Below are 9,109 nucleotides of genomic sequence, written 5' to 3' on the forward strand. Positions count from 1 at the left end.
TACTGCACTGATCGGCTCGAGAAATATGGAAGCATGAGTCCATATACGTTGCAAGAAATATGGCTATGTTTATGAAATTATGACCATGCTACTGCACCGTTTTAATTATTTCTCTTAGTTGAATGATTATTTTGGAAAACGGTTTTAAAGGTGCATGTTTCACTCATGCACGAGTATTTTGTTAAAGTTTCAGAATTTTTGGAGTTATGGTTTAAGAGAAACGGGTTTTCAAAGTTAAAGTGTCAAAGATGTCCGGTTTACCTAAAAACAAATTATTTTGAATTGAAGGGTCCTTTATGAGCTTGATTAAACTCTTGAGGTATAACTTAACATGGTAATGAATATAGATTAAGTTGCTTAGATTATTATGTTACATCTAGAGAACCATTATTAGAGTACATACAAGTAATATATAAAGATTGGTATATATTTAGAACTATAAGTTGTTCTTAAAACATTATATGTGCTAATAGATTTGATTTTCTATAGCCCTTTGAATAAGAATTATGAGAAATATTGAATTTCATGAATTTGAATAATTTCATTTGCTCTTGTGATGTATATACACAAGTATGTATATATATATATATATATATATATATATATATATATATATATATATATATATATATATATATATTTGTTGATGATATTTAAGATATATGTGTACATTGTTGCTGTGGAGTTTAATTCCGAATAATGTGAGCTGATTATCATCTTAAGTGACTTAATATATATTAATTATATTGAAATTTTTGGTGATCATTTGAATAGTGTGCTTAAGATCTTCAAATTACGTGCATTCATTAAGTCATTAATTGGTATGGCCCGGTCTAGTATAGAAGATTCGAGACTGTAACATAGCTACCGATGAATAGACACGGGATACCCGATATCCCAAAAAGACAACTTACTATAGACTGCAGTGTGGGTAGCTCTAGGGGTGGAAATCAGACGGATCGGATCGGATATAGGCTATTCGAAAAAATTTCGATTTTTTTCGGTACCAAAATATGACTTCCGATTCCGAAAATTTTGGAATCTAAAAGTGAGTTCCGATTCCGATTGAATCAGAAAAATCGGAATAGTCGGAATTTTCGGAAAATTCCCGAAAAAAAGAGGAAAACAGGAAAGTAATCGAAAACAGCAAAAAAAAAAAAATCAGCAACAAAATCTATGACTAATATTTCCAGATAGTTGAACACAATCTAGAATTTTATCCCTTCATATTACCCGAACAAAAGGACGTATTACAAATTAATAATTCTTAAAACAATTAAATATCTACTGAAGCCACATAAAAAAAGAAGGAAATATGTTATCGATACATGATTGAACATAACGAAAACAGAGAAAAATCAAAGCGAGGCGCGGCGCTGCGGACAAGAAAGAAGCAATGTGAAGAAAAAGGAAAATGAAAGATTAGGTGAAGCTGAGGAGAAGAAAGAAGAAATGTGAAGAAATAAAAAAATGAAAGATTAGGTGAAGAAAACGGCACAGAAAAGTGAAAATAGGGATTATTAGGTTTGAGAGGAGAGATGTTGGATAGTTGGAAGTTATAAAATGGACCATTATTACTTGGGCCAAAATTTTAAAATAATTAGAGCAAACAATTTATAGCCCAGCCCAAACTGGTCCTATAGTTTTAGAGGGTGTTTGGCTAAGCTTATAAGATGTTAAAATGAGTTTATAAGATGTTTTAGAGCTTATAAGCTCTTCCAAAGTGTTTGGTAAATTGTTAAAAAAAGATCTTTGTTTTTTTAAAATAAGCTGTTGGAGAGCAAATAAGATTTTTTTTAAGAAATACCTCTACCCCACATTTTTATTTAAGATCTTATAATAAGTAAAAATAGGAAATTAGCTAATTATCCAAATACTCTAAAAAATAATCCTAAAAAAAATAAGATTTAACATGCTAACAGCTTATCAACTCTTAAAATATTTTATCAGACGTAGGTGTTTGGCTAAGCTTATTTTAAACATTTGATAAGCTCCTACGTCTGATATGATGTTTTAAGAGCAGATAAGCTGTTACATCTTATTTTTAAGATTATTTTTTAGAGTGTTTGGATAATTAGCTTATTTCCTATTTTTACTTATTATAAGATCTTAAATAAAAAGGTGGGGTAGAGGTATTTTAAAAAAAAAAATCTTATTTGCTCTCCAACAACTTATTTAAAAAACAATAAAGATCTTTTTTTTTTTTAAATTACCAAACACTTTGGAAGAGCTTATAAGCTCTAAAACATCTTATAAGCTTAGCCAAACACCCTCTTAGTAAGCAACATGAAACTATTTATATTTTAAAAAAATAAAAAAATGGAAAAAAATCGGAAAATTTCGGAATTATTTTGGATCAGAATTTGGAAATTCCGAAATTTTATATCAAAATCCGATTTTGATCCGATGTTTTTCGGAAATCGGAATTTCGGAAATTGAATTATAAAAATCGTTCCAAAATCGAAAATATTAGGATCGGATTCGGCGAAAATCGAAAACTCTGTTCCGATTTCCACCCCTAGGTAGCTCTACCAAAGACCGGGCTCAGTATATACACGTCTATTGTCGATGGTTACGTAGGGTTTTGATAGGGATCCCGCCATACGCATCTACGCATAAAAATGATTTTGGAAGAAAAATAATTTTCAAAAGATTTTAAAGGAAATTTCATTTTTAAAAAGGGAACTTCGTTGAAAAGGGCTTTATGCCCTAACGAATTCCTAAGCGAATTATGAACTAATTTCCAAGAATGATTTCCAAAATAATTTTCAAATAGTTTTCGACGCAAAACCATATTTTAGTTATAATGCTCTCGATTTCAAAAAAAATATATTATGTGCTTATATGTGAAATTATGTGCTTGAATATGTGTGATGTGATTGCATTTCATGATTTATGATGATAAATAGAGCGAATATAATTACGACATAAAAGCCTTAAACAAAAAGAACATGGATGGAAACTTTTAGGATTCCCATAGGTCGTGAGGGATTCGTTGAGAGAGGCGTGAGTTTGTCAGACTAATGTTCTTACTGAGCCGGTGTTTGGGCTCATGCTTTTATGCAAATTATCTTTTCAGGTTCTCAAAGCTATTTAGGAGGACGGCAAAGTGGAGTTCTAGGAATTACGAGCTTTGATGCTTAGATCATTTTACTCGAATTTTATACGCAACGTTTTATCACAAAGCTAATCAACATAGTATAATTTTATTTTGTACTCTGATTGGAACCCAGTCTATTAAACGGGGGCATTTAAAAATAAAGTTATTTCTTTTCCCCTGCATTACAATCGTTCTCTAAACCCCGTTTATGCATATTGCGCACTCCTATGAAAATCTTATGTTAGTTATGGATTAAGAATTGAAATAAGCTTTATCTATGAATTCTCTAAAAGACTTTCTTAAATAGACAATTTTAAAGTTTCTCACGTATCCTAAATAAGGGACTAATAGCCATAACGCCTCTAGTGTTCTTTTTTTTTTAATAAGGGGGAATCCAGCCATATTTTCAATATTAGGAGAAAACCAACTATTTTAATGCTTCCCAATAATAGCCTTCTGGAAGACAGGTGACACAAAATCCAAAATTTGAGATCCCAGCAGTCGTGTGTGATTATATCCCAAAAAAATCGCTTCCCAAATATTTCCATAAACCCTCACCTGCAAACCCTAATTTTTTTTATATATAATTTAAATAAATTTAAATTTTTGTTTTTCTTATTATTTTATTTAAAAACTAACAATAATAGCTTTAAAAAATATTTTTCTTTAAATCTTTTATTTAAAACATATTTTAATATTTTTAATTTTATTATTTTTATTCGGAATCAACTATAAAGATTCTGAAACCAACTATAATATTTCCTAAATCGACGATAATTTCAATTTTTTTTATTTCATTTTTCTTAATTTTAATTTTCAGTTATTTTTGGCATTTTTTCCAGAAAATAACTATTATTTTGCCATTTTTTTTAATAAAAAACTCTAAATTGTAAAACAACTATTAGAAAACAACTATTTTTTTCAATTGTTTGTTTTTTTCGCCACAATCAACTATTAGAAAACTGTAAAGCAACTATATAAAAAACAGTGGTTTGCAAATAGCATATTTACCAAAAAAAAAAAAAAAAACAACTACAAATTAACGAAATCAACTATAAAAGAAATAGAAATCAATATAAATTGTATAAATCAACACATAATATCGAAAACAATTATAGAACTATCGAAAACTACTGTAAAGTTATATATCGACAACATCTACAAAAACAATAAAACAACAAAACACGAAATAATCTATAAAGTAAGAGAAACAAGTATATCGTTGTAAAAACTAGATGGGATCAAGTCAAACTAAATTAATCTAAATCAAACTCAAAAACAGTAAATACGATCAATCTTCACGAAATGAGATTTTTTCAACTATTTTTTTAACATAATCGATTAGAACCCTCAGATCTACTCATATGAAATTATTCATACATTAATTGGATCATGAAAATCTGAGATGCAAATTATTTTACAGCCTGTGTTCCACCTTGACGACTGCAAATCTACTCTGAGCGGCGGTGTGCGCTAAGGTAGAGGGGACAAATGGCGGTGGTGGTGGCGTCGGCGTCCGCAGGGTTAAGGCTAAAAATAAAAGAGAAAGAGAAAGAGAAAAAATGAAAAAAAAAATGAAGGGGATAGTGGAGGAAGATGAGAGTTGTAAGTACCATGGTGTCGACCTTGACGAAGTGGGGCGGCGTTGGCGGAGCGACGGCGGCGGCGCGGAGATGGAGAGGCGAAATCTGTGGAAAAAAGAGAAAATAGAAGAAGAGACGATAAATTTATGTGATTAGGGTTTTAGGTGGAAAAGGTAAATTATATATTATTGATGGAAGGGTAAATTAGAGAGACTACTTTAAATTTAAAAAAAAAAAATATATTTAATTAACTAATTAGGGAGTCTCACTAATATTAAAAATGAGATTATATACATCTTAATATAAGTAAATGAGTTGGGTTTTCACTAATTATTCCATTAAATAAACCGCTTGCTTTAATTTCATTAAAGGAAAAATTCTCAAAGTATAAATTGGATCCAAAATTTGTAACAAGTCCGTCTTTCAAGATCTCTTTCTAAAATTCTTATTGTATTACTTAGTGTGCTACGAATGAAATAAATGATGATGCTAGAACTTCGAGAAGAAAAAAAGGTCACAAAAAATGGATTCGATGAAAGAAGAAGAATAATGATAATTCTTACACTGATCTTTAAAAGCTTGAGTAATGAATATGAAGATTTAGTTATGCACTGTGCTACATCAAGATCAAGCAAAATCAATATGATTGTAATCTACATTAACATAATACTAAATCATATCACTAATTTATTAAATATTTATTTATAATATAGCTTAATTTTAATGAAGTAAATTATTAATAAATATATAAATAATTAACAAAAATCATAAACCACGTGGAAGGCACGTGTCACTTACTAGTACTTATAAATATATGAATATACATAAGTTGAAATGAATATTATGGTGAAATATATTTTGCACGCATCAACTATATCCATATCTCCAACTCTTAGAAATTATGTTAGTCAAATCTAAGAGCATCTCTAAGAGCTCTTTTATATGCTATAATTTACGAGTTTGGACATATTTTTTCCAAAAAATGTTCTTCAACAACAGTTTTACAATATATCACACTTGCTAAATTTTAATAAATTCTGAGTTCGGCTTCTCAAATTTGGAAAGCTAAAAAGTGATTTGACAACAGTTGGATTTGCAAAGGTTCGTTCACATCTGTGAGTGTGTTTGGCTGTGTAATTAAAATGAACTAACCTCAAAATTGATTCTACAAGTTTATACATGAACTGCCAAACACGACCTTAAGGCAAACATATTAAAAAATAATAATTTTTAAAAAGTAATTTATCACATGTTTTCCTCATGTTCCCGTATCCAACTTTTTGAAAAATGGTGTTTCCTCGTATCCGTTCTCCCGTTTTGCCGTGTCCGTGCTGCATATATAAAACCTTTTACAGTACGTAATTGGCGGAAGGCGGTCAACGACAGGGGCCTGGTGGGGAGAGACAGATGAATGGAAGAAATGACATTTTTTAGAGTTGATGTGTTTTTTAAGACAGAAGGAGTGAAGGAGTGAAGGAGAATAATGTATTTTTAATCTAAAATATTTGTTTTCTGTCTAAGCTCTCTAACTAAGGCGCCCGAAAGTACTTGTAGCAAAATACAAAAGGCCGCGGATACCGGCAATACTAGTTCCATTAAGTGCAAGATCAGAAAAAAAAAAAATCAATGTACAAATACTATAATACCATACTAGTTAAAAAAACAAATTATTGAAATACCATAAACCAAAAAATCACAAAATCACAAGACTAAATTCTTATCTTCTCCATCTTCCAAAACCCACAAAAATCTTTCTCCTTCCTCTTTCATAAACCCACAAAATTTCAACATTAAAAACCCTCAACACTTAGCAAACCTTTCAAAGACGGTAAGTATGGTGTCAAAAGACATCAACATGGAAGATTCAACGATGAAAGAACCCACAAAGCATTTATGTGTTTTATTAGCTACGTTATCGTTTTTTATGCAAAAGTTGACATTAAGATGTCGAATTTTGTCCCCAAAATTCGACGCTTAGATGTCAAAATAATTTATAATATTGCATCAATTTTTATTTTATTTTCTAACAAGTTAGAGTATTATAGTATTTGTACATTGAAAATTTTAATTTGGTCTTGCACGTAATAAAATGGGCACTTTACAAATAAGTTCATCAATGAATACTTATTCATAAAGGGGTCCAGACAATAAACTCTTTTACAAAAAAATCCACACATGGTCCAGAGGTTTATAAAAGACTAAAATAACCCCTCATATTTTATTTTATGCTCAAATTTCATCATTTAATTTAATCTAACTCAATTTGACCCCAAATTTCACAAATTATTCAATTTTGACTCAAAACACAATTTTATGGACAATTTCGCCTGTCACCGCCGTTGACTATTTTGGTCTTGTGGTTTAATATTTTTGAATTTTTAGTTTATAGTATTGCATCGATTTTTATTTTATTTTCTAACAAGGAAGAATATTATAGTATTTGTACATTGAAAATTTTAATTTGGTCTTGCACTTAATAAAATGGGCACTTTACAAATAAGCTCATCAAGGAATACTTACTCATAAAGGGGTTCAGATATTATACTCTTTAACAAACAAGTCGACACACGGTCCAGAGGTTTGTAAAAGACTAAAATAACCCCTCCTATTTTAATATGCTCTAATTTCATCATTTAATTTAATATAAACTCAATTCGACCCCAAATTTCACAAATTATTCAATTTTGACAAAAAAAAACATAATTTTATGGACAATTTCGTCCGTCACATTCGTTAACCGCCGGTCTCCGGCGTTGACTTTTCTTTTTCCTTCCTGATTTTTTCGTCACCGGTTTTCGGCGTTGACTTTTTTGATTATTTTTAACATCTTTTTGCCCCCGTTTAAACAACAATATTGTTGTGGTTGACAGTAATATTAACAACATTATTGTTAAACACAGTAATGTTAACTATACTACAATTTAGCACAGTAATATTGTTATACTAATCTCTAGCACAATAATATTAACACAACAAAAGTCATTATTATTGTGTACTAGAGTAATATTACAATAATAGACAGTAATATTATTATGTTACTCCGTCAATAATTCAAATTAAAACAAAAAACCAAAAAAAAAATAATAATATTGATGTGATTGACATTAATATTTTTGTGTTTACACTTATTTTACTGCCAACGCCAGTAATATAATTACGTCGACTTGTCAACAAATCAAACAAAATAAAAATAAAAAATATAACAAAAAAAAATATTGTCCTTGACTCCAATTGTACTATCAACGACAATACAATTACATAAATGTATTGTAAACGGCAGTACAATTACGTTAATGTACTGTCAGTGACAGTATAATTACGTTAATTTACTGTCAGTGACAGTATAATTATCGTTAATGACAACACAATTACGGTTGACATTTAGGGCAAGCGTAAAAAAATAAAAAAAAACCACTAAAAAAAGTCAATGCCGGAGACCGAAAGCGGAAAAAAACGGACAACAAAAAAAATCGAAAAAGTCAACATCGGAGACGGATGGTCAACGCCTAAAAACTCGCGGAGGAAAAAACAGACTTGAAAAAAAATAAAAAAATTCGAGAAGTCAATGCTGGAGACCGACAGTCAACGCCGGAAACCGGTGGCGAAAAAAACAAACCAGAAAAAAAAATCGAAAAGTTAACGCCGGAGACCGGCAACGCCAGAAACCGACGGCAAAAAAATAATTTCTGAAAAAAAAAAGTTAAAAAAAATTCAAATTAGATTTTTGTGGTCATAATTGGTTAAATTGGGGTTATAATTAAGAATTAGGTGTAAAAAGTTTGGGGTAATTTTGTCATATACATTATTTTTTCCTTTATTTATAATACATATTAAATGGATGACTTATTGGCAAAAAATGTAAAAATGTATAACCACTGAAACTATTAATAAAGATAACGTCAATGTCTTATGCACAAAAACCCCTAATGAAATTAGTATTCCAAATAGCCGCGACCAATAAAAAAAGGGGGTCATTAGCAATAAACCCATCATATAGATAACATATAGTGATATGCCCACCTCTTAAATCAAATCTTTCTTTGTGATAACCCCCTAGAAATTTTATTCTCAATTCTACTCTTATGTCAATTAGCATAATTACTCCCAATTATTCCATAACAATAATCTAATTCCAAAAAAATTGCTTCCGAATTCCGAAAAAAATGCTACCATATAATTTTTATTTATTTATTATTTTCGGACTTTATTTAGCCATTTTTTATTTTTAATATTTTTCTAATAAACATATCTTTTTTAATTTATTTTAAACAAAAAATTGAATTTTTTTTTTCTCTACAGGTTTACAACGTCGAATATGACTATAGTTGAATATGACTATATGTGACTATATTTACTATAGTCATATTCTTTCTTTATATTGCAGTTTTTTACATTTTCATCTTAAAAATTCCGATTATATAGTATG

At 29.6% G+C, this 9,109-nt stretch overlaps 1 long non-coding RNA gene across 1 annotated transcript; it reads right to left on the bottom strand.

The window, feature by feature from the left end:
* Positions 1-4,155: 4,155 nt before the first annotated feature.
* Positions 4,156-4,867, bottom strand: LOC148772816 (uncharacterized). Its single transcript, XR_016032937.1, has 2 exons — positions 4,714-4,867; positions 4,156-4,630 (listed from the first exon to the last, which is right to left on the bottom strand). It is a non-coding gene; the product is annotated as an uncharacterized LOC148772816 (long non-coding RNA).
* Between the last annotated feature and the right edge of the window lie 4,242 nt (positions 4,868-9,109).

The sequence above is a fragment of the Erythranthe guttata genome, chromosome 1 (assembly GCF_056151865.1).
Source record: "Erythranthe guttata isolate IM_541 chromosome 1, IM_541, whole genome shotgun sequence".
In the NCBI taxonomy this organism is placed as follows: domain Eukaryota; kingdom Viridiplantae; phylum Streptophyta; class Magnoliopsida; order Lamiales; family Phrymaceae; genus Erythranthe; species Erythranthe guttata.